At 47.9% G+C, this 26,697-nt stretch overlaps 1 protein-coding gene and 1 non-coding gene across 2 annotated transcripts in view; both read right to left on the bottom strand.

The window, feature by feature from the left end:
• LOC144511755 (monocarboxylate transporter 1-like) overlaps positions 1-4,700 on the bottom strand; it is a 54,015-nt gene extending 49,315 nt beyond the window's left edge. Inside the window, exon 1 of the mRNA XM_078241999.1 lies at positions 4,498-4,700. The gene's annotated coding sequence lies outside the window, so the exon portion shown is untranslated. The remainder of the gene's footprint in view (positions 1-4,497) is intronic.
• Positions 864-936, bottom strand: trnak-uuu (transfer RNA lysine (anticodon UUU)). Its single transcript has one exon. It is a non-coding gene; the product is annotated as a tRNA-Lys (tRNA).
• Positions 4,701-26,697: the final 21,997 nt, after the last annotated feature.

Genomic DNA, 26,697 nt, shown 5'->3' with positions numbered 1-26,697 from the left:
TTAAATACTCTGGTACAGATTCTCTCATACACTGTGGTACCAACCCTCATATACACCCTGGTACAGACCCTCTCAAATACCCTGGTACACATCCTCTCATACACTCTGGTACAGACCCACTCATATACCCTGGTACAGACCCACTCATATACCCTGGTACAGACCCCTCATATACCCCGGTACAGATGCTGTTAAACATCCTAAGACAATCTGTTATGTATTACATGCTGCCAGGACCCATTGGTCTCATTCTAAACCGCAGACTGCATGGTTTAATAGCATACACCTGTTCAATTTTAAACATTTCCACAAATGAATCAAAGTATTAGTCAGGTGATGTGGAGGTCCCCCACATTCAAAACTTCCACCAGCCGGACTGGAAGTTGCTAAGAAATATTCTAAATTGGGGAGTTTAGGGATTTCATCTTAAAATTCCAGGCAGGTCGTCACGGATGATGTCAGGAAGCACTTCATCACACAAAGCGGAGAGAAAACCTGGAATTCATCATAGAATCATCAAAACCCTACTGTGCAGAAGGAGGCCATTTGGCCCATCACATTCGCACCGACAACAAACCCACCCAGGCCTTATTCCCGTAACCCCACATATTAAACCTGCTAATCCCTCTAACCTACGCATCCCGGGACACTAAGGGGCAATTTAGCACAGCCAATGCACCTAACCCTGCACATCTTTGGGGTGTGGGAGGAAATCGGAGCACCCGGAGGAAACCCGCGCAGACACAGGGAGAACGTACAAACTCCACACAGACAGTGACCCAGGCCGGGAATCGAACCCAGGTCTCTGGAGCTGTGAGGCAGCGGTGCTAATCACTGTGCCACTGTGCCATCCATAAAATGAATGCCCGAACAGGGACTTGAACCCTGAACCCTCAGATTAAAAGCCTGATGCACTACTGACTGAGCTATCCGGGCCCTTATTTTCTGCCCCCAAAGAGCTAAGAATCAATACAAAATTTCACAACTTGGATTGAGAGATTGTGGTTGGTGAAAGGCATTATGGTTTATGGAACCAATGGAGTTACGATACAATTAGGATAGCGTTAGCAATCTAATTGAACGGTGAAACAAGCTCAAAGAGTTTAATGGGCTCCTCCTGTTCCTAAGTCTCACTAAAATATACTTACAAGACAGAGATGGATAGATTTTTGGACATGGAGGGAATCGGGGATATGGGGATAGTTGAGGTAAAAGACCAGCCATGGTATTATGAAATGGTGGGACAGGCTCGAGGGGCCAAATGGCCTATTGCTCCTCTTCCTTATTTTCTAATGTAAACAGTCCCCCGCAGTGCTGGAACGGGGTTAAATGGAGAATGGCTGCGAGCGTGACCATAGCTTCCACAGGAAGGTCAACCAGAAGCAGAGAGGTTGCTGAAGCAGCATTTCTGTTGTGCTTTGCGAGCTAGAATCCTTCGTAACTTTGATAAAAGCATGTCGCTTCCTCCTGGGAGCGAGGCCTTGTGACTGGAGCTAACTGGGATGACGAATCCTGTTTCGACAGTGTTCGTGTCTGGAATCACATCAGCACTAAGGATCCCATTCAGGACTGGTCAGCATTTGAAAACAAGTCTTAGGGCAGAGGAGCTCCCAGGCTGTCTGTTTTATTTCAGCGATGGGCGATAAACACTGGCCTGGCCAGCGACACCCACATCCTGTAAATGAAATTTTTAAAAACAGCAGCTACAGCCTGGGGGTGGGGGGGGGGGGGGGGGGGCGCGGTGGCAGCGAGGGGGAGGGGGGGCGGTCAGGCTTCTTGTAGGACACCTGGGTTTTATTTCCTAGCTATTCATGCAGGGAATAGTGGAGGCGTTAGTTATGATCTTTCAAAAGTCACTGGAGTCAGGGAAAGTCCCAGAGGATTGGAAAATCGCTGTTGTAACCCCACTGTTCAAGAAGGGAACAAGAAAAAAGATGGAAAATTATAGGCCAATTAGCCTAACCTCAGTTGTTGGCAAAATTCTAGAATCCATCGTTAAGGATGAGATTTCTAAATTCTTGGAAGTGCAGGGTCGGATTAAGACAAGTCAGCATGGATTTAGTAAGGGGAGGTCGTGCCTGACAAACCTGTTAGAGTTCTTTGAAGAGATAACAAATAGGTTAGACCAAGGAGAGCCAATGGATGTTATCTATCTTGACTTCCAAAAGGCCTTTGACAAGGTGCCTCACGGGAGACTGCTGAGTAAAATAAGGGCCCATGGTATTCGAGGCAAGGTACTAACATGGATTGACGATTGGCTGTCAGACAGAAGGCAGAGAGTTGGGATAAAAGGTTCTTTCTCAGAATGGCAACCGGTGACAAGTGGTGTCCCGCAGGGTTCAGTGTTGGGGCCACAGCTGTTCTCTTTATATATTAACGATCTAGATGACGGGACTGGGAGCATTCTGGCCAAGTTTGCCGATGATACAAAGATAGGTGGAGGGGCAGGTAGTATTGAGGAGGTGGGGAGGCTGCAGAAAGATTTAGACAGTTTAGGAGAGTGGTCCAAGAAGTGGCTGATGAAATTCAACGTGGGCAAGTGCGAGGTCGTACACTTTGGAAAAAAGAATAGAGGCATGGACTATTTTCTAAACGGTGACAAAATTCATAATGCTAAAGTGCAAAGGGACTTGGGAGTCCTAGTCCAGGATTCTCTAAAGGTAAACTTGCAGGTTGAGTCCGTAATTAAGAAAGCAAATGTAATGTTGTCATTTATCTCAAGAGGCTTGGAATACAAAAGCAGGGATGTACTTCTGAGGCTTTATAAAGCACTGGTTAGGCCCCATTTGGAGTACTGTGAGCAATTTTGGGCCCCACACCTCAGGAAGGACATACTGGCACTGGAGCGGGTCCAGCGGAGATTCACACGGATGATCCCAGGAATGGTAGGCCTGACATACGATGAACGTCTGAGGATCGTGGAATTATATTCATTGGAGTTTAGGAGGTTGAGGGGAGATCTGATAGAAACTTACAAGATAATGAACGGCTTAGATAGGATGGACGTAGGGAAGTTGTTTCCATTAACAGGGGAGACTAGGACGCGGGGGCACAGCCTTAGAATAAAAGGGAGTCACTTTAGAACAGAGATGAGGAGAAATTTCTTCAGCCAGAGAGTGGTGGGTCTGTGGAATTCATTGCCACAGAGGGCTGTGGAGGCCGAGACGTTGAGCGTCTTCAAGACAGAAATTGATAAATTCTTGATTTCTCGAGGAATTAAGGGCTATGGGGAGAGAGCGGGTAAATGGAGTTGAAATCAACCATGATTGAATGGTGGAGTGGACTCGATGGGCCGAATGGCCTTACTTCCGCTCCTATGTCTTATGGTCTTATGGTCTTATGGAATGGCAATGTGTCCAACACCATGAGCAGCGGCCTATAGGACAGCGCAACCGATCAGCCGTACCCAGTCAGCAACTCCAACCCGGCCACAGAACACAAGCATAGCTACGCTACACTGCAAACCCACGCCTGTCTGCCCCCTCATAGATATTAGAGACTCCACACCATTCTTTTGAAGTAGAATAGGGGAGTTCTGCCCATGCTCTGATCCAATGTTCATCCTCCAACCCCTAACACCATGAATGAGAAGATAATCTGGACATTATCCAGATAACTTGTGGGGCCGAAGGGCCTGTTTTGTGCTGTAGTTTTTCTATGTTTTCTTTCTATTATCACAGTGCTGTTTATGGGATCTTGCTGTGCACGCATCGACTGCCATGTTTCTTCCATCACAACAGTGACTGCACTTTGGAAGTATGTCACTGTAAAGTGCTTTGGGATGTCCTGAAGCCATGAGAGGCGCTATATAAATGCAAACTGTTTCCCCAGGTGCAGGTTAGGTAGATTGGCCGTGTTAAATTGCCCCTTAATGTCCCAGGATGTGTAGATTAGATGGATTGGCCATGCTAAATTGCTTCTTAGTGTCCCAAGGTGTGTAGGTTAGGTGGAGGGTAAATTTGTGGGGTAATAGGGGTAAGGTGGAGTGGAGGGCCTGGGTGGGATGTTCTTTTGGAGAGTGGGTGCAGACCTGATGGGCCGAATAGTCTCTTTCTGCACTGTCGGGATTCTATGGTTCCTTCTCCTTCTCTTCACACCTGTGAGTCAGGGTCCCATTCTCGATCATATTTTATCATGGACCCAGTACATTCATCCTGTCACTTGTGTACAAGTTACAACTGCCTCTCGCTCAGGACAGTATCCTATGGGACGGGGATATTCTGGCTATCAATAGCACTTTAAAATCCTCTGGGAATGTGCATACTGACTCTTCCCTTGGTCTTCCAGCAAGGCAGCAGCTCAGGATGTGAGTTTCAGGAAACTGCATCTGACCCCATTCAACCTAGCAGTGTGGCCAAGCTCCATGTGTATGAGCACTAGAGAAGCAACTAGTGCCAAAACCCAAGGCTTCACTTGGAATGCCTGTGCCTGCAACAAAATGTCCAGTAGCTGTTTGACTGACTCTCATAACCCAACAACCCCCAAAACACACTGTACCTGCTCGAGTGGAAGTCCAAAATGCCCCTTCAGTATTCAGACTGGTTTCAGTTGCAGGAGTTCAAAAATTTGGAAGTGTCTGTGTGTAACTGACTCCAGGGTACAGCAATCTCTGACTTCTTGGTAAATCCTCGTGGTGCCGGGTTTAGAACTGGTTAAACAAACTCACTTCCGACTCACAGTCTGATGCAATTTTCCAAAAGAGGGTCGGCTGTTTGCTTGGGGAGAAGACAGATTCAGCTCAACCCACCCTCCACCAATCAGGCAATGTTTAAACTACACACACTCAGTGAAATCCCACCCCTCAGGAACAGACTCCCAAGTGTTCACTGCAGCCCGCTATTCCAGAGCCTCATGGAAAGAAAATCAGAATGTGTTATAATTCTGCTGCCAAGTCAAAGTTTGGAGGCAGCATTAACAGCACAGGGACACTGATTATCCAGAGGCAGCCCTCATTTATTTCCTAAACTATCGGGATTCCTGGTTAAGACAGCAAAGACACTGAGATTTGACTCGGGCAGCTTGGTTTTTCATCTAAATAGACAGCGAAAGAGATCCAACAGGGCCCAGTCCAGTCCATATTGATTCAGGTTCCTGCCTGAATCTGGTGTTTGGTCCATTAAATTGTGTGAGGGGAGGCGAGGGTCTTAGGTCCAGTTACAGGCCTGTTTTTGTTTGACATGTTAGGTGGGAAATGGTCCCAATGTGTGCCCTGCATCTTGTATTCGCTTTACCGCAGAGACATGGTGGCACAATTGAAGCCCTTAAAGATGGCAGGTCTTTTCCTGCCCTACATTAAGATGGTGGGGGAGATGGTTAATGGGTTCAGAAAGCTCGATACAATGGATAGGGAGTGATGGAAACATCAGGCTTGGCTTAGTGCATAATGTTCCATTATAGACTTAGTCCTGGAGTCAAGCTCATGTTCTTGAGACTTCATTGTACAATCGACACTTGGGTCTAGCACAGAGGGAATGCGGCACTCTCGAATCGCTCTGTCTTTCCAATGAGATGTTAATCTTCCTAAACTGCCTAATCTTCAAAAACCTATTTGAAGAGAAGGTGAGTTCCTTCCTATGTCCTGGGATAATATTCCTTCACAAATCAACATCACGTAATCTTAGTATGCGGTCGTCATCCTATTCTTGTTTGGGGCGTTTGATGTATGCAAATTGGCAAAAACACAGACCCGTCCCCACCAGTGGTGTACCAGTGTTATACAGTGACAGATGTGTCCCCCCCCCAGTACTGTACCCCAGTGTTATATAGTGACAGACCCGTCCACACCAGTACTGTACCCCAGTGTTATACAGTGACAGACCCGTCCACACCAGTACTGTACCCCAGTGTTATACAGTGACAGACCCGTCCCCACCAGTACTGTACCCCAGTGTTATACAGTGACAGACCCGTCCACACCAGTACTGTACCCCAGTGTTATACAGTGACAGACCCATCCCCACCAGTACTGTACCCCAGTGTTATACAGTGACAGACCCGTCCACACCAGTACTGTACCCCAGTGTTATACAGTGACAGACCCGTCCCCACCAGTACTGTACCCCAGTGTTATACAGTGACAGACCCATCCCCACCAGTACTGTACCCCAGTGTTATACAGTGACAGACCCATCCCCACCAGTACTGTACCCCAGTATTATACAGTGACAGACCCATCCCCACCAGTACTGTACCCCAGTGTTATACAGTGACAGACCAGTCCCCACCAGTACTGTACCCCAGTGTTATACAGTGACAGACCCATCCCCACCAGTACTGTACCCCAGTGTTATACAGTGACAGACCCGTCCCCACCAGTACTGTACCCCAGTGTTATACAGTGACAGACCCATCCCCATTATTTAGGTGACATCTCTCCAGACATAGCTTGCAGTGAGAGAGTTTATAAATTTCTCGAGTGATTTCACAGCTGGAGGACACCGTGTACAGATTTCACACACTGACAGCTACAATTTACTGTCCACTTTGCAACCCCAATGAGCCCTTGTGATTTCAAGCTGCCTTGTTGACAGCCACTTTACTTCCAGAAGTCTTACTCTGCTCTCCAAAGCAAAGTTCCGAGTTTTGGAGCCTGGTTTCCTCTCCCTGTGCTGAATGCAGTGTGTTAATTGGAGTGCGGTTACTGTGTGTCATCAGTTCTGGTTTCAGCTGGACGGAGATACTATCTTCGCAGCAACTCAGTCTCAACCAGTAATTAAAGGGAGCTGCTTTTCCAAAACAGGCACCCCCGCTCCCTCTGTGTCACTGAAATATTTGACTTTGCAGTGAGTGCTCTTGAATCCTTGCCAACTTTGCCCCATCCAGATTCAGAAGGCTCATACCTTTCTGCAGAAAAATGAGTATAAAAATGCAGGCTGATGTGTGCAGTGCAGTGCTGAGTGAGTGCTGCACTGTCAGACGTGCAGCCTTTTGGCTAAAACATTGCAGTGAGGCACTCTCGGCCCTCTTGGCTGTACTTGGGAGAGTTCTCCCAATGTCTCGGACAAGACCTTTCCCTCCGTGAATACAGGCTGTCTCGTTGATTTGATCTGATTTGATTTATTATTGTCACATGTATTAACACACAGTGAAAAGTATTGTTTCTTGCGCGCTGTACAGACAAAGCATACCGTTCATAGAGAAGGAAACGAGAGACTGCAGAATGTAGTGTTACAGTCAAAGCTAGGGTGTAGAGAAAGATCAACTTAATGCGAGGTAGGTCCATTCAAAAGTCTGACGGCAGCAGGGAAGAAGCTGTTCTTGAGCCAGTTGGTACGTGACCTCAGACTTTTGTATCTTTTTCTCGACAAAAGGCAGAAGAGAGAATGTCCGGGGTGTGTGGGGTCCTTGATTATGCTGGCTGCTTTGTGAGGCAGCGGGAAGTGCAGACAGAGTCAATGGATGGGAGGCTGGTTTGCGTGATGGATGGGGCTACATTCACGACCTTTTGTAGTTTCTTGCGGTCTTGGGCAGAGCAGGAGCCATACCAAGCTGTGATACAACCAGAAAGAATGCTTTCTATGGTGCATCCATAAAAGTTGGTGAGAGTCATAGCTGACATGCCAAATTTCCTTCATCTTCTGAGAAAGTAGAGGCGTTGGTGGGCTTTCTTAACTATAGTGTCGGCATGGAGGGGCCAGGACAGGTTGTTGGTGATCTGGACACCTAAAAACTTGAAGCTCTCGACCATTTCTACTTCATCCCCGTTGATGTAGACAGTGGCATGTTCTCCTTTACGCTTCCTGAAGTCGATGATAATCTCCTTCGTTTTGTTGACATTGAGGGAGAGATTATTGTTGCCGCACCAGTTCACCAGATTCTCTGTCTCATTCCTGTACTCTGTCTCGTCACTGTTGGAGATCTGACCCCTACGGTGCTATCATGTTCCTGGCTGTGGGATCTTGCTCTGCATAATTTGGCTGTCGTGTTTCCTCCACTACAGGAATGACTCCATTCCGAAAGTCGCCCATTGGCTGCAATTGGAATGTCTGTGGTTACGTAAATGCAACTCATAAATGCAAGTTTTTCTCATTTTCTCCTCTGCTCCCAAAGGCTCTGAATTAGTTTGTCAACTGTTGACCTGAGTTATCCTCCAAGGATCCAACATCAATCTCCCGGCTGCTCACAGGAATGGAAGAGGAGTCCGAGGGAATTTGCAGTGAGCTTAAAATCGTCCCTCTCAAAACCGAATATTCAATACTCCCCTGAAAGCTTACATGGGGTCATGCAGCAATGCTATGATGAGTGTGCGTTTCGGCACAGTGCAATCTAATGATTCATTCCATCCTGAAGCTGCCATAGAGACAGGTGCTTTTAAATGTAGTCACTGTTATGAAGAGATTTACTAGGATGCTACCGGGACTTGATGGTTTGAGTTATAAGGAGAGGCTGGATAGACTGGGACTTTTGTCTCTGGAGCGTAGGAGGCTTTGTGGGGATCTTATCAAGGTCTATAAAATAATGAGAGACATAGATCAGCTAGATAGTCAATATCTTTTCCCAAAGGTAGGGGAGTCTAAAACTAGAGGGCATAAGTTTACGTTGAGAGGGGAAAGATACAAAAGTGTCCAGAGGGGCAATTTATTTACACAGAGGGTGGTCATTGTCTGGAACAAGCTGCCAGAGGTAGTAGTAGAGGCGGATACAATTTTGTCTTTTAAGAAGTATCTAGACAGTTACATGGGTAAGATGTGTATAAAGGGATATGGGCCAAATCATAGAAATCATAGAAACCCTACAGTGCAGAAAGAGGCCATCTGGCCCATCGAGTCTGCACCGACCACAATCCCACCCAGGCCATATGCCCCATATCCCTACACATTTACCCACTAATCCCTCTAACCTACGCATCTCAGGACACTAAGGGGCAATTTTAGCATGGCCAATCAACCTAACCCGCACATCTTTGGACTGTGGGAGGAAACCGGAGCACCCGGAGGAAACCCATGCAGACACGGGGAGAATGCGCAAACTCCACACAGGCAGTGACCTAATCCGGGAATCGAACCCGGGTCCCTGGCGCTGTGAAGCAGCAGTGCTAACCACTGTGCCACCGTGCCATCCCCAGTAAGGAAAGGAATGTTCTTACTGGAGGAATATACTGAGATGTGTTGTAGCCATAAACAGCTGTTTTCCTTGGACCTACCTCAAAGAGGACATGATGAGTCATCCGTGTCAACTCGAAGAGGTAATTGTTTTGCCTGCTTGAGCATCTCAGTGAATTTAATAAGCTTTTCAAAAGAGCAGTTGGAAAGCTATCAATATTGTGGCTCGGGGAAGACCAACTTTTTAATGCACAGAACTTACGAAGACTTCATCACGATAGTGGCAGAGCGACTCAGAAACCAACTCACTAATGAAGTAAAAAATGCCAAAAGCTATTCCATAACAGTTGATTCAACACCTGATGTGAGTTAAATGGGCCAACTAACATTAATTTAAAGATATCTGACCAGCGATGGTGACGTTTGTAGAGCGATTTCTCTGTTTTGTCCAGCTGCAATCCCACATTTCTGAGTGTTTGGAGAAAACTGTTTTGGAAATCTTTGCAGATTTAGGTTTGGACATCAAAAATTGTCCTGGGCAGAGCTTCGATAATGCCACAAATGTAGCAGGAAAATAATCAGGGCTGTAAGCAAGACTGAACAATGCAAGTCCCTGTGCATTATTCATCCCAGGTTCCAGTCACTCCTTGAACTTAATCTGCAGCTGAATCATGTGAGGCAGGTGTACGTGTTTTTTTTACTTTCTTCAAATCTTGTATGCCTTTTTTCGGTTTCCTCGCATCGGTTGCAATCACGCTTGGAAAACATTTGACAGTTAAAAGATTTTGTGACACCAGGTGGCCAGATCATGCAAATGTTGTTTTTGGCTTTGAAACTAAACATTGCTGATATAAAGGATATCAGACATAACCACATCAAATTCAGAAAAACCACACGTACAAGCTGAAGGAAAACCTTTTCGCAGAGAAGTTTGCAAAGTATGATTTTGCTGCTTTTATTCTTTTGTGGAACTGTCTACATCAAAGAATCAACACTGTCAGCAAACCGCTGCAAAACGTTGAAAGTTTTGTCATGGAAGTTTGAAATGAGTGTAGGTCGGTGGAAGCAGAGACACCAACACTAACAAAAAATCCAGATCCCTCTGATGAGGAGAAGCATACAAGATGCAGGAAGTTATTTTTCAGTGAAACTAAAGACAATGAAATTACTTTAAAAGGGAAAGAGAAGATCATCTTTGGGACTGTCAATGTTATTTGTGATACAATAATGGTGCTATTGCAGAGCACATAAGACCATAAGAACTAGGAGCAGGAGTAGGCCATCTGGCCCCTCGAGCCCCTCAACAAGATCATGGCCGATCCTTTCATGGACTCAGCTCCACTTACCCACCCGCTCACCATAACCCTTAATTCCTTTACTGTTCAAAAATTTATCTATCCTTGCCTTAAAAACACTCAGTGAGGTAGCCTCAACTGCTTCACTGGGCAGGGAATTCCACAGATTCACAACCCTTTGTGCAAAGAACTTCCTCCTCAACTCAGTCCTAAATCTGCTTCCCCTTATTTTGAGTAGAAGTGAATCTCTGAAGAAAATTGTTGGTTTATTTTGTGTGCTTTTTGACATAAATTTGGATGAGGATGCTAAAAGCCACATCAGTAAGAAATTAAGTAAATTTTACCGGGAGGTCTTTAAACACAAATCTTCTTGAAGATGAAGGAAAGCAATCCATCCAAGTCTTCGCTAATAATGATGAGCTCTTTGCTTTGAGATCACCAGCTGATTTGTACAGATTTGTACCTGATGGTTTGCAGGCAATCTTTCCAAATGTGGAAACCATTCTGAAAATATTTTTAACAATACCTGTCACAAAAGCTTCCGGTGAATGTTATTTTCCTGTCTTGAAAAGAGTTCATCATTAATTATGACGTACAATGAATCAGGACCCATTGACAAGTTCAGCAATATTGATGATTGAATGTGCGTCTTTACAAGATTTTACCTACAATGATTTAATTGTTGACTTTCTAAAAGAAAAGTGTGGGAGAAAAACTATCTAAATTGCTGCTCTGATATAAAGGCTGCAGCTGGTCACATGCTGGGAGTTGTAACCACTATCACTCTCAAGACTGGCCTTCAGAAAGTCTCTAGGACAAAGAATGGAATCCTGCCAGACAGAACTACTGATATTGGACTTGGACTCACTGGACACTCCACTCACGTGAATTTATGGCAATAACGTCCTTGATTTTGTGAGAAGAAGTTACATTTTATTTTTTAAACTGAATGAGACCCTGAAATAGACAGAATGGCAGCGTGTACATCTTGCTGATTGGAGCATTTGCTCCTGCGCTGGATTGGCTCATTCTGTCCTGCATCGGCCTATACTGCAGTGGTGTCATAGAATCATAGAATCCTACAGTACAGAAGGAGGTCATTCGGCCCATCGAGCCTGCACTGACCACAATCCCCCAGGCCCTATCCCTATGGGGCGGCACGGTAGCCCAGTGGTTAGCACTGCCGCTTCACAGCGCCAGGGATCCGGGTTCAATTCCCAGCTTGGGTCACTGCCTGTGTGGAGTCTGCACGTTCTCCCCGTGTCTGCGTGGGTTTCCTCCGGGTGCTCCGGTTTCCTCCACGTTCTGAAAGACGTGCTGGTTTGGTGCATTGACCCAAACAGGTGCCGGACTGTGGCAAATTTCACAGTAACTTCATTGCAGTGTTAATGTAAGCCTCACTTGTGACTAATAAATAAACTTTACTTTACTATCCCCATAACCCCATGCATTAACCCTAGCTAGTTCCCCTGACACCTAAGGGGCAATTTAGCATGGCCAATCCACCTAACCCGCACATCTTTGGACTGTGGGATGAAACCCACACAGACACGGGGAGAACGTGCAGACTCCACACAGACAGTGACCCAAGCCAGGAATTGAACCTGAGTGCCTGGCACTATGAGGCAGCAGTTTGAACCATTGTGCCACCGTGCCGCCCTCAAATGTCTTTGGCTGATTATTCCATCTCGTTGCTCATCAGCAAGTTCCATGTGTGCTCACACATCACAAAACTGACCATCTTTACTGTCACTCCGACAAGAGGTAAGCTTGGATTTCAATTCAGTCATTATCCATACAGTCGTGTTTTTACAAGTTAAAAAGCAGTCATCGATTTGTGCAATTTTGTGGCTTTGTGAGCGGCATGGGGGACATGACATCATTGGGGAGGGTGTGATGTCATTGGGATAGGTGTGACATCATTGGGTGGAGGGGTGTGATGTCACTGGGCGGGTTGTGACATCATTGGAGAGGGTGTGATGTCATTGGAGGAGGGGAGTGATGGCAGCACAGAAATTAAGCTGAGGGTGGGGCCCCATAGAAACCGAGGTGGGGGGGGTGGGCGGTAGAAGGGTTATTTGAGACGTCAGTAGGGTGGTGGTCCCAGGCTGAGGTAATTCTCACAATCAGAATTACAAATCATGGCCATGACGGAACCAGCAAATTCTCAGTGGTGATGGCGGAGGAGTTCCCTGAGGAACCAGCTGCTCCAGATGGATGATCCTTTGGGAAGTGGATCTTTGTGTCTAATTAAAGCATTTATGAGGAACACAACAGAATTTCACTTCCTGGCGTCATTTCCCAGTCTGATTCCCCGTTGAAATTGGGAACGGGAGGCTCAACACTGGAGCATAAAGTACAAGACCAGGAGGTGTGGAGAATTGAGCAGAGAGTGAGTCCACGGTGAGAACACGGCCACACAGAAACTGTGAATCAGATCAATATTCAGCAACATAGGACCAGGGAACAGCCATTGAGCCCATCAGGGATCTTCGACCATTCAATTAGATAGAAGTTGATTGATACCTGAGTGTTATACAGTGACAGACCCATCCCCACCAGTACTGTACCACAGTGTGATACAGTGACAGACTGATCCCCACCAGTACTGTACCCCAGTGTTATACAGTGACAGACCCATCCCCACCAGTACTGTACCACAGTGTGATACAGTGACAGACCCGTCCCCACCAGTACTGTACCACAGTGTGATACAGTGACAGACCCGTCCCCACCAGTACTGTACCCCAGTGTTATACAGTGACAGACCCGTCCCCACCAGTACTGTACCCCAGTGTTATACAGTGACAGACTGATCCCCACCAGTACTGTACCCCAGTGTTATACAGTGACAGACTGATCCCCACCAGTACTGTACCCCAGTGTTATACAGTGACAGACCCGTCCCCACCAGTACTGTACCCCAGTGTTATACAGTGACAGACCCATCCCCACCAGTACTGTACCACAGTGTGATACAGTGACAGACTGATCCCCACCAGTACTGTACCCCAGTGTTATACAGTGACAGACCCGTCCCCACCAGTACTGTACCACAGTGTGATACAGTGACAGACTGATCCCCACCAGTACTGTACCCCAGTGTTATACAGTGACAGACCCGTCGCCACCAGCACTGTAGCCCAGTGTTATACAGTGACAGACCCATTCCCACCGGTACTGCACCCCAGTGTTATACAGTGACAGACCCGTCCCCACCAGCACTGTAGCCCAGTGTTATACAGTGACAGACCCATTCCCACCGGTACTGTACCCCAGTGTTATACAGTGACAGACCCGTCCCCACCAGCACTGTACCCCAGTGTTATACAGTGACAGACCCATCCCCACGTACTGTACCCCAGTGTTGTGCAGTGACAAACCCATCCCCACCAGTACTGTACCCCAGTGTTATACAGTGACAGACCTGTCCCCACCAGTACTGCACCCCAGTGTTACACAGTGACAGACCCGTCCCCACCAGTACTGCACCCCAGTATTATACAGTGACAGACCCATCCCCAACAGTACTGTACCCCAGTGTTATACAGTGACAGACCCGTCCCCACCAGTACTGCACCCCAGTGTTACACAGTGACAGACCCGTCCCCACCAGTACTGTACCCAAGTGTTATACCGTGACAGACCGGTCCCCACCAGTACTGCACCCCAGTGTTACACAGTGACAGACCCGTCCCCACCAGTACTGTACCCCAGTGTTATACAGCGACAGATCCGTCCCCCCAGTACTGTACCCCAGTGTTATACAGTGACAGACCCGTCCCCATCAGTACTGTACCCCAGTGTTATACAGTGACAGACCCGTCCCCATCAGTACTCTACCCCAATATTATACAGTGACGAACCCCAGTGTTATACAGTGTTGGGCGTTCCGGGGTATAGATGTTTCAGTAAGTGTAGGGAAGCTGGTAAAAGAGGTGGACGAGTGGCATTGTTAATCAAGGATAGTCTAACGGCTGCGGAAAGGCACTTCGAGGGGAATCTGCACACTGAGGTAATATGGGCTGAAGTTAGAAATAGGAAAGGAGCGGCCACGTTGTTAGGAGTTTACTATAGGCCCCCAAATAGTAATAGAGATGTGGAGGAAGAAATTGCTAAGCAGATTATGGATAGTTGTGGGGGTCACAGGGTAGTTGTCATGGGGGACTTTAACTTTCCAAATATTGATTGGAACCTTTGTAGGTCAAATAGTTCAGGTGGGGCAGTTTTTGTGCAGTGTGTGCAGGAGGGTTTCCTGACACAATATGTGGATAGGCCGACAAGAGGTGAGGCCACATTGGATTTGGTACTGGGAAATGAGCCGGGCCAAGTGTTAGATTTGGTTGTGGGACAGCACTTTGGAGATAGTGACCACAATTCGGTGTCTTTTGTTATTGCAATGGAGAGGGATAGGGCCGTACGGCAGGGCAAGGTTTACAATTGGGGGAGAGGAAATTATGATGCGATTAGGCAAGAATTAGGGGGCATAAGATGGGAACAGAAACTGTCAGGGAAAGGCACTAATGAAAAGTGGAACTTTTTCAAGGAACAAATACTGGGTGTCCTTGATAGGTATGTTCCTGTCAGGCAGGGAGGAAATGGCCGAGTGAGGGAACCATGGTTCACGAAAGAGGTGGAATGTCTTGTGAAAAGGAAGAGGGAAGCTTATGTAGAGATGAGGAAACAAGGTTCAGATGGCTCGATTGAGGGTTACAAGTTAGCAAGGAATGAGCTGAAAAAGGGGCTTAGGAGAGCTAGGAGGGGACATGAGAAGTCCTTGGCGGGTCGGATCAAGGAAAACCCCAAGGCTTTTTACTCTTATGTGAGGAATAAAAGAATGACCAGGGTGAGGTTAGGGTCGGTCAAGGACAGTAGTGGGAACTTGTGTATGGGGTCAGTAGAGATAGGCGAGGTGATGAATGAATACTTTTCTTCAGTGTTCACCAAGGAGAGGGGCCATGTTTTTGAGGAAGAGAAGGTGTTACAGGCTAATAGGCTGGAGGAAGTAGATGTTCGGAGGGAGGATGTACTGGCAGTTTTGAATAAACTGAAGGTCGATAAGTCCCCTGGGCCTGATGAAATATATCCTAGGATTCTTTGGGAGGCAAGGGATGAGATTGCAGAGCCTTTGGCTTTGATCTTTGGGTCCTCACTGTCCACGGGGATGGTGCCAGAGGACTGGAGAGTGGCGAATGTTGTTCCTCTGTTTAAGAAAGGGAATAGAAATGACCCAGGTAATTATAGACCGGTTAGTCTTACTTCGGTGGTTGGTAAATTGATGGAAAAGGACCTTAGGGATGGGATTTACGACCATTTAGAAAGATGCAGATTAATCCGGGATAGTCCGCACGGATTCGTGAAGGGCAAGTCGTGCCTCACAAATTTGATTGAATTTTTTGAGGAGGTAACTAAGTGTGTTGATGAAGGTAGGGCAGTTGATGTCATATACATGGATTTTAGTAAGGCGTTTGATAAGGTCCCCCATGGTCGGCTTATGATGAAAGTAAGGAGGTGTGGGATAGAGGGAAAGTTGGCCGATTGGATAGGTAACTGGCTGTCTGATCGAAGACAGAGGGTGGTGGTCGATGGAAAATTTTCGGACTGGAGGCAGGTTGCTAGCGGAGTGCCACAGGGATCAGTGCTTGGTCCTCTGCTCTTTGTGATTTTTATTAATGACTTAGAGGAAGGGGCTGAAGGGTGGATCAGTAAATTTGCTGACGACACCAAGATTGGTGGAGTAGTGGATGAGGTGGAGGGCTGTTGTAGGCTGCAAAGAGACATAGATAGGATGCAAAGCTGGGCTGAAAAATGGCAAACGGAGTTTAACCCTGATAAATGTGAGGTGATTCATTTTGGTAGGACAAATTTAAATGTGGATTACAGGGTCAAAGGTAGGGTTCTGAAGACTGTGGAGGAACAGAGAGATCTTGGGGTCCATATCCACAGATCTCTAAAGGTTGCCACTCAAGTGGATAGAGCTGTGAAGAAGGCCTATAGTGTGTTAGCTTTTATTAACAGGGGGTTGGAGTTTAAGAGCCGTGGGGTTATGCTGCAACTGTACAGGACCTTGGTGAGACCACATTTGGAATATTGTGTGCAGTTCTGGTCACCTCACTATAAGAAGGATGTGGAAGCGCTGGAAAGAGTACAGAGGAGATTTACCAGGATGCTGCCTGGTTTGGAGGGTAGGTCTTATGAGGAAAGGTTGAGGGAGCTAGGGCTGTTCTCTCTGGAGTGGAGGAGGCTGAGGGGAGACTTAATAGAGGTTTATAAAATGATGAAGGGGATAGATAGAGTGAACGTTCAAAGACTATTTCCTCGGTGGATGGAGCTATTACAAGGGGGCATAACTATAGGGTTCGTGGTGGGAGATACAGGAAGGATATCAGAGGTAGGTTCTTTACGCAGAGAGTGGTTGGGGTGTGGAATGGACTGCCTGCAGTGATAGTGGAGTCAGACACTTTAGGAACATTTCAGCGGTTATTGGATAGGCACATGGAGCACACCAGGATGATAGGGAGTAGGATAGCTTGATCTTGGTTTCAGATAAAGCTCGGCACAACATCGTGGGCCGAAGGGCCTGTTCTGTGCTGTACTGTTCTATGTTCTATGTATACAGCGACAGATCCGTCCCCCCAGTACTGTACCCCAGTGTTATACAGCGACAGATCCGTCCCCCCAGTACTGTACCCCAGTGTTATACAGTGACAGACCCGTCCCCACCAGTACTGTACCCCAGTGTTATACAGTGACAGACCCGTCCCCACCAGTACTGTACCCCAGTGTTATGCAGTGACAGACCCGTCCCCACCAGTACTGTACCCCAGTGTTATACAGTGACAGACCCGTCCCCACCAGCACTGTACCCCGGTGTTATACAGTGACAGACCCGTCCCCACCAGTACTGTACCCCAGTGTTATACAGTGACAGACCCGTCCCCACCAGTACTGTACCCCAGTGTTATACAGTGACAGACCCGTCCCCACCAGTACTGTACCCCGGTGTTATACAGTGACAGACCCGTCCCCACCAGTACTGTACCCCGGTGTTGTACAGCGACAGACGCTTCCCCACCAGTACTGGTTCCCTGTATTCAGTTAGTGTGTTATTCAATGTGTTGGTGAGTTCTGTTTTCAAGTGGAACATTCCTAACAGTCTTTTTGGAGATGGTTCCAGTTTATAAATAACTAAGAGAATTTATTTTCCAGAATAGCTGATTAATATTCTGCTGACTACAATAAACAGATGCTGACACGCACTACTAATTGTAACATCTATTGCACCAAATGCCATTAACATAACAGCTACGCCTGCTCTTATGATCTCTGCTCCTGAGGCTTTCCAATCCCAGTTGATCATACCTACCTAGTGACAGCTTTGACCTTTAAACACATCTCCGCAGATAACTGGATAGTGTCCAAACTTGGTAAAGAAATGGAAACTGAGTGGCTTTCGAAGTGAGGGATCGGTTTATATTTGGAGAGAGGTACAAGGCAGTTTCAGAACAGCCCCGTCTCAGTTCAGCGGAACAGAGTCCCTGCAGGAAGTCTGAAACTGACAGTAGAGAGACAGCAACTGACCAGCAGGGAGTGTGTGACTGACCAGCAGGAAGTGTGTCACTGACCAGCAGGGAGTGTGTGACTGACCAGCAGGAAGTGTGTCACTGACCAGCAGGGAGTGTGTGACTGACCAGCAGGAAGTGTGTCACTGACCAGCAGGGCGTGTATGACTGAGCAGCAGGGAGTGTACAACTGACCAGCAGGGAGTTTGTGACTGACCAGCAGAGAGTGTATGACTGACCAGCAGGGAGGGTGTAACTGAACAGCAGGGAATGTGTAACTGACCAGCAGGGAGTGTGTAACTGATCAGCAGGGTGTGTGTGACTGACCAGTAGGGAGTGTACAACTGACCAGCAGGGAGTTTGTGACTGACCAGCAGGGAGTGTATGACTGACCAGCAAGGAGTGTATGACTGACCAGCAGGGAGTCTGTGACTCACCAGCAGGGAGTGTATAACAGACCAGCAGGGAATGTGTGACTGACCAGAAAGGAGTGTATGACTGACCAGCAGGGAGTGTATAACTGCCAGTAGGGAGTGTGAGACTGACCAGCAGGGAGTGTGTGACTGACCAGCAGGGAGTGTGTGACTGACCAGCAGGGAGTGTGTAACTGACCTGTAGGGAGTGTGTGACTGGCCAGCAGGGAGTGTGTGACTGGCCAGCAGGGAGTGTATAAGTGACTAGCAGGGAGTGTGTGACTGACCAGCAGGGAGTGTGTGACTGGCCAGCAGAGAGTGTGTGACTGACCAGCAGGGAGTGTATAAGTGACTAGCAGAGAGTGTGTGACTGACCAGCAGGGGGTGTGTGACTGACCAGCAGGAAGTGTGTGACTCACCAGCAGAGTGTGTGTGACTGATTAGCAAGGAGTGTGTGACTGACCAGCAGGGAGTGTGTGACTGACCAGCAGAGGGTGTAACTGACCAGCTGGGAGTGTGTGATTGAGCAGTGGGGAGTGTCTGACTGACCAGCAGGGAGTGTGTGACTGACCAGCAGGGGGTGTGCGACTGACCAGCAGGGGTGTGACTGACCAGCTGGGAGTGTGTAACTGATCAGAAGGGGGCGTGTGACAGACCAGCAGAGGGTGTGTGACTGACCAGCAAGGTGTGTAACTGAACAGCAGGGAGCAAGTGACTGACCAGCAGGGAGTGTAACTGACCAGCAGGGAGTGTGTGACTGACCAGCAGGGAGTGTGTGACTGACCAGCAGGGAATGTGTGACTGACCAGCAGGGAGTGTGTGACTGATCAGCAGGGAGTGTGTGACTGACCAGCAGGAAATGTGTGACTGACCAGCAGGGGGTGTGTGACTGATTAGCAGGGAGTGTGTGACTGACCAGCAGGGAGTGTGTGACTGACCAGCAGGAAGTGTGTGACTCACCAGCAGGAAGTGTGTGAATGATTAGCAAGGATTGTGTGACTGACCAGCAGGGAGTGTGTGACTGACCAGCAGAGGGTGTGACTGACCAGCTGGGAGTGTGTGACTGACCAGCAGGGAATGTGTGACTGACCAGCAGGGGCTATGCTACCGACCAGCAGGGTGTGTGACTGACCAGCAGGGAGTGTGTGACTGATCAGTAGGGGGCGAATGACTAACCAGCAGGGAGTGTGTGACTGACCAGCAAGGTGTGTAACTGAACAGCAGGGAGCGAGTGACTGACCAGCAGGGAGTGTAACTGACCAGCGGGGAGTGTGTGACTGATCAGCAGGAAGTGTGTGACTGACCAGCAGGGAATGAGTGACTGACCAGGAAGGAGTGTATTACTGACCAGCAGGGAGTGTGTAACTGACCAGCAGGGCGTGTGTGACTGACCAGCAGGGCGTGTGTGACTGACTAGCATGGAGTGTGTGACTGACCAGCAGGGGGTGTGTGACTGACCAGCAGGAGGCAGGGTCAAGAGTCAGACTTAAATACGCCCAGTTTGACATTTTAGGTTATTTAAATGTCGATGTGTGGGATTTTCCAGCGCTGCTGGGTGTCACTGTGCTTTTGGCAAGGCTGCAAATCTCCCGTGGCACAACCCGCCACAACGGGGCCTGAACGGGTGCCAAAGCAGCATGGTGGCACAGTGGTTAGCGCTGCTGCCTCACAGCGCCAGGGACCCGAGTTCAATTCCAGCCTTGGGTCACTGTCTGTGTGGAGTTTGCACATTCTCCTCGTGTCTGCGTGAGTTTCCTCCGGGTGCTCCGGTTTCCTCCCACAGTCCAAAGATGTGCGGGTTAGGTGGATTGGCCATGATAAATTGCCCCTTCATGTCAAGGGGGACTAGCTAGGGTAAATGCGTGAGATTATGGGGATAGGGCCTGGGGGATTGTGGTCAGTGCAGACTCGATGGGCCGAATGGCCTACTTCTGCACTGTAGGATTCTGTAATTCTATAATTCTATAATCCCAGCCTCAGTCTCCCACAAGAAAACATACCACCTTACCCCAGTGCCCCTGTACTACTATGTCCCCATACTCCTATGCCACGCTAACCACTTGCCCCCCATACCCCCTCCTCCAACTCATGCCCCTGCACTCCCACGCCATCTTACTCCTGTGTACAGAATGATCCTGTCTTGACCGTGTGCTGGATGATAACCCCGGCCCCCATTATGGTTTCCCTCACGGTTCTGATGGAATCCCTAACTGGGACTTTAGTTCCATTTAGGATCAGTGAAGCAATTCCCGCCACCAAGAGGGAGTATCGATCCCTCGGGAATGGCCGTGCTGGAGTGGGATCATCTCAACAGATACTGAGACCAAAGTCATTGAGGACAAGATTGGAGAGGGAGAGGAGCCCACCACAAGGAATACAGGAGGAGGCCATTCGGCCCTTCAAGCCTGTTCTGCCATTCAATGAGATCATGACTGATTTGTGATCTTTCTCCATATATCATTGCCCCATATCCCTTAATATTTTTGGTTAACAAAAGTCGATCTATCTTAGAATTAAAATTAACAATTGGTTAAGAAACAACAGAGGACAGTTACAAAATTTTCCCTGCAGACCCTTTGCACAAAGAAATGTTTCCTAGTTCCACCCGTGAAAGGTTTGTCTCCAGTTTTCACATTCTTCCCTCAATTCTCCCACCAGTGGAATTTATTTTTTAATTCATTTGTGGGACATGGGCGTCGCTGGCCAGCATTTATTGCCCATCCCTAGTTGTCTGAGGGCAGTTGAGAGTCAACCACATTGCTGTGGCTCTGGGGTCACATGTAGGCCAGACCAGGTAAGGACAGCAGATTTCCTTCGCTAAAGGACATTAGTGAATCAGATGGGTTTTTCCGACAATCGACAGTGGTTTCATGGTCTTCAGTAGGTTCTTAATTCCAGGTATTTTTTTATTGAATTCAAATCCCACCTTCTGCTGTGGTGGGATTCAAACCCGGGTCCCTGGAACATTAGCTGGGTCTCTGGATTAATAGTCTAGCGATAATACCACTAGGCCATCGCCTCCCCAGTCTCTATCTGCCCGATCTGCTTCTCTTAATGTCTTGAAAACTTCAATCAAATCAGATGTCTTAACCTTCTGCATTGCAATGAATACAACTCTTGTTTAGGTCTTGGCAACTCTTTCTCAGAAGTAGCAGGGACAGGGAATGTAGGCCAGGCTGTGAGATTACAGGAGGTGGGCACCCATATGTTCCCTCATTTTGGGGAATTGTTGAGAAAGTTAAGTTTAAACTCATCCAAAATTCTGCTGCTTGTATTCCAACCCATTCCCGATCCTGTTCACCACATGTTCACTGACCTAATGGGCTCCAGGTCTGGCAATGCCTCCAATTTAACATTCTCACCTTTGTTTTCAAATCCCTCCATGGCCTCGCTCCTTCCTCCCTATCTCTATAATCTCCTCAAGACAGAAGTACGGGGAAAATGTGGAGGAATGGCACCAAGCCTTGATGCTAGTTTTGCAGAGCCAGTGCAGACACGATGGGCTAAATGGCCTCCTCTGCACGGTAACAAATCTGTGATTCGGCGAGCCTTCCTAGATCTCTGCACTCTTCCAATTCAGGCCGCTTCAGCATCCCCCAATTTCAACCACTCCACCTCCCCCTTGTCCCCATCCCTTCTTCCTCCCCCATTTGTAGCTGTACCATCAGTTGGCCAGACCCTAAGCTCTGGAATTCCCTCCCTAAACCCCTCCACCTCTCAACACCTTTCCGCCTTTAAGATGCTGCTAACAGTCTACCTCTTTGAGCAAGCTTCAGGTTACCTATGCTCATATCTCCCTATGTGGATTGGTTCACTAATGTCCTTTAGGGAATGAAATCTGCCGTCCTTACCTGGTCTAGCCTCCATGTGACTCCAGGGTCACAGCAATGTGGTTGACTCTCAAAGAACAAAGAAAATCACAGCACAGGAACAGGCCCTTCAGCCCTCCAAGCCTGCACCAATCATGCTGCCCGTCTGAACTAAAAACTCCTACCCTTTCGGGGACCATATCCTTCTATTCTTTGATTTGATTTGATTTTTATTGTCACATGTATTAACATACAGTGAAAAGTATTGTTTCTTGCACGCTATACAGACAAAGCATACCGTTCATAGAGAAGGAATCAAAAGAGTGCAGAATGTAGTGTTACAGTCATAGCTAGGGTGTAGAGAAAGATCAACATAATTCAAGGTAGGTCCATTCAAAAGTCTGACAGCAGCAGGGAAGAAGCTGTTCTTGAGTCGGCTGGTACGTGACCTCAGACTTTTGTATCTTTTTCCCCCGACGGAAGAAGGTGGAAGAGAGAATGTCCGGGGTTTGTGAGATCCTTAATTATGCTGGCTGCTTTGTCGAGGCAGCGGGAAGTGTATAATGGATGGGAGGCTGGTTTGCGTGATGGATTGGGCTACATTCACAACCTTTTGTAGTTTCTTGTGCTCTTGGGCAGAGCAGGAGCCATACCAAGCTGTGATACAACCAGAAAGAATGCTTTCCATGGTGCATCTGTAAAAATTGGTGAGAGTCGTAGCGGACATGCTAAATTTCCGTAGTCTTCTGAGAAAGTAGAGGCGTTGGTGGGCTTTCTTAACTATAGTGTTGGCATGGGGGGGACCAGGACAGGTTGTTGGTGATCTGGCCACTTTAAACCTTGAAGCTCCTGACCATTTCAACTTCATCCCTGTTGATGTAGACAAGGTAAGAAGTTTAACAACACCAGGTTAAAGTCCAACAGGTTTATTTGGTAGCAAAAGCCACACAAGCTTTCGAGGCTCTGAGCCCCTTCTTCAGGTGAGTGGGAATTCTGTTCACAAACAGAACTTATAAAGACACAGACTCAATTTACATGAATAATGGTTGGAATGCGAATACTTACAACTAATCCAGTCTTTAAGAAACAAAACAATGGGAGTGGAGAGAGCATCAAGACAGGCTAAAAAGATGTGTACTGTCTCCAGACAAGACAGCCAGTGAAACTCTGCAGGTCCACGCAACTGTGGGAGTTACAAATAGTGTGACATAAACCCAATATCCCGGTTGAGGCCGTCCTTGTGTGTGCGGAACTTGGCTATCAGTTTCTGCTCAGCGACTCTGCGCTGTCGTGTGTCGCGAAGGCCGCCTTGGAGAACGCTTACCCGAATATCAGAGGCCGAATGCCCGTGACCGCTGAAGTGCTCCCCAACAGGAAGAGAACAGTCTTGCCTGGTGATTGTCGAGCGGTGTTCATTCATCTGTTGTCGCAGCGTCTGCATAGTTTCCCCAATGTACCATGCCTCGGGACATCCTTTCTTGCAGCGTATCAGGTAGACAACGTTGGCCGAGTTGCAAGAGTATGTACCGTGTACCTGGTGGATGGTGTTCTCACGTGAGATGATGGCATCTGTGTCGATGATCCGGCACGTCTTGCAGAGGTTGCTGTGGCAGGGTTGTGTGGTGTCTTGGTCACTGTTCTCCTGAAGGCTGGGTAGTTTGCTGCGGACAATGGTCTGTTTGAGGTTGTGCGGTTGTTTGAAGGCAAGAAGTGGGGGTGTGGGGATGGCCTTGGCGAGATGTTCGTCTTCATCAATGACATGTTGAAGGCTCCGGAGGAGATGCCGTAGCTTCTCCGCTCCGGGGAAGTACTGGACAACGAAGGGTACTCTGTCCACTGTGTCCCGTGTTTGTCTTCTGAGGAGGTCGGTGCGGTTTTTCGCTGTGGCGCGTTGGAACTGTTGATCAATGAGTCTAACGCCATATCCTGTTCTTATGAGGGCATCTTTCAGCGTCTGGAGGTGTCTGTTGCGATCCTCCTCATCCGATCAGATCCTGTGTATACGGAGGGCTTGTCCGTAGGGGATGGCTTCTTTAACGTGTTTAGGGTGGAAGCTGGAGAAGTGGAGCATCGTGAGGTTATCCGTGGGCTTGCGGTACAGTGAGGTGCTGAGGTGACCGTCCTTAATGGAGATGCATGTGTCCAAGAATGCAACCGATTCCGGAGAGTAGTCTATGGTGAGTCTGATGGTGGGATGGAACTTGTTGATGTCATCATAGAGTTGTTTCAGTGATTGTTCACCAATCACTGAAACAATCACTGAAACAACTCTATGATGACATCAACAAGTTCCATCCCACCATCAGACTCACCATAGACTACTCTCCGGAATCGGTTGCATTCTTGGACACACGCATCTCCATTAAGGACGGTCACCTCAGCACCTCACTGTACCGCAAGCCCACGGATAACCTCACGATGCTCCACTTCTCCAGCTTCCACCCTAAACACGTTAAAGAAGCCATCCCCTACGGACAAGCCCTCCGAATACACAGGATCTGCTCGGATGAGGAGGATCGCAACAGACACCTCCAGACGCTGAAAGATGCCCTCATAAGAACAGGATATGGCGCTAGACTCATTGATCAACAGTTCCAACGCGCCACAGCGAAAAACCGCACCGACCTCCTCAGAAGACAAACATGGGACACAGTGGACAGAGTACCCTTCGTTGTCCAGTACTTCCCCGGAGCGGAGAAGCTACGGCATCTCCTCCGGAGCCTTCAACATGTCATTGATGAAGACGAACATCTCGCCAAGGCCATCCCCACACCCCCACTTCTTGCCTTCAAACAACCGCACAACCTCAAACAGACCATTGTCCGCAGCAAACTACCCAGCCTTCAGGAGAACAGTGACCAAGACACCACACAACCCTGCCACAGCAACCTCTGCAAGACGTGCCGGATCATCGACACAGATGCCATCATCTCACGTGAGAACACCATCCACCAGGTACACGGTACATACTCTTGCAACTCGGCCAACGTTGTCTACCTGATACGCTGCAAGAAAGGATGTCCCGAGGCATGGTACATTGGGGAAACTATGCAGACGCTGCGACAACGGATGAATGAACACCGCTCGACAATCACCAGGCAAGACTGTTCTCTTCCTGTTGGGGAGCACTTCAGCGGTCACGGGCATTCGGCCTCTGATATTCGGGTAAGCGTTCTCCAAGGCGGCCTTCGCGACACACGACAGCGCAGAGTCGCTGAGCAGAAACTGATAGCCAAGTTCCGCACACACAAGGACGGCCTCAACCGGGATATTGGGTTTATGTCACACTATTTGTAACTCCCACAGTTGCGTGGACCTGCAGAGTTTCACTGGCTGTCTTGTCTGGAGACAGTACACATCTTTTTAGCCTGTCTTGATGCTCTCTCCACTCCCATTGTTTTGTTTCTTAAAGACTGGATTAGTTGTAAGTATTCGCATTCCAACCATTATTCATGTAAATTGAGTCTGTGTCTTTATAAGTTCTGTTTGTGAACAGAATTCCCACTCACCTGAAGAAGGGGCTCAGAGCCTCGAAAGCTTGTGTGGCTTTTGCTACCAAATAAACCTGTTGGACTTTAACCTGGTGTTGTTAAACTTCTTACTGTGTTTACCCCAGTCCAACGCCGGCATCTCCACACGAAGTAGACAAGGGCATGTTCTCCATCCTTAACAAATACATGAATAGGATTCCCATCCTATTCATGTATTTGTCAAGGTTCCCCCTCAAAAGTAACTATAGCATCTGCTTCCACTACCTCCCCCGGCAGCGAGTTCCAGGCACCCACCATCCTCTGTGTAAAAAAAACTCGCCTCGTACATCTCCTTCGAACTTTGCCCCTCGCACCTTAAACCTATGCCCTCAACTGCCCTCTGAAATGGCCCAGCAAGCCACTCAATTCAAGGGCGACTAGGAATGGGCAATAAATGCTGGCCAGCCAGTGAGGCCCACATCCCATGAATGAATAAAAATAAATTGGTGTCAAATTAAAGGTGCTTACATAAAATCAAATTGTGGAGGTGCCCAGGATGTTGGAAAGGAAAGCTTTAAGATACGATTCTGCTCTCCTGTAGTGTTCTGTGTTCCATACACACATGTACACACTGCTTTGGAGTTGCTGGGTTGTGTAGAAATGACAGGCATTTTAAATGGGTTATTTTGAGTGTTTTAGCAGCTCCTACCTGCTGAGTGTGCAGCCAACGCCGCTGAGAACTCCCACACTAACGACATGTCACTTTCTGTGTACAGATCATCACACTATACACATGTACACGCAGTCTACACACATGTGGCAGTGACATCACGCCAATCCGTGCCACACTAGGATTTGCGGGGCACCAGGGATACAGCCCGTATGTGTTAAATTATCAGTCACAATGAGGCTTCCGCCAACAGCCCACCAGAAAACAAACAGCAAGCAGAATTTGATTTGATTTGATTTATTATTGTCACATGGATTAACATACAGTGAAAAGTATTGTTTCTTGCGCGCTATACAGACAAAGCATACCGTTCATAGAGAAGGAAATGAGAGGGTGCAGAATGTAGTGTTACAGTCACAGCTAGGGTGTAGAGAAAG

Source organism: Mustelus asterias, chromosome 25 (genome assembly GCF_964213995.1).
Source record: "Mustelus asterias chromosome 25, sMusAst1.hap1.1, whole genome shotgun sequence".
NCBI lineage: Eukaryota > Metazoa > Chordata > Chondrichthyes > Carcharhiniformes > Triakidae > Mustelus > Mustelus asterias.
Note: the sequence above shows the minus strand (reverse complement) of the source record. Positions and strands in the feature narration are given on the sequence as shown.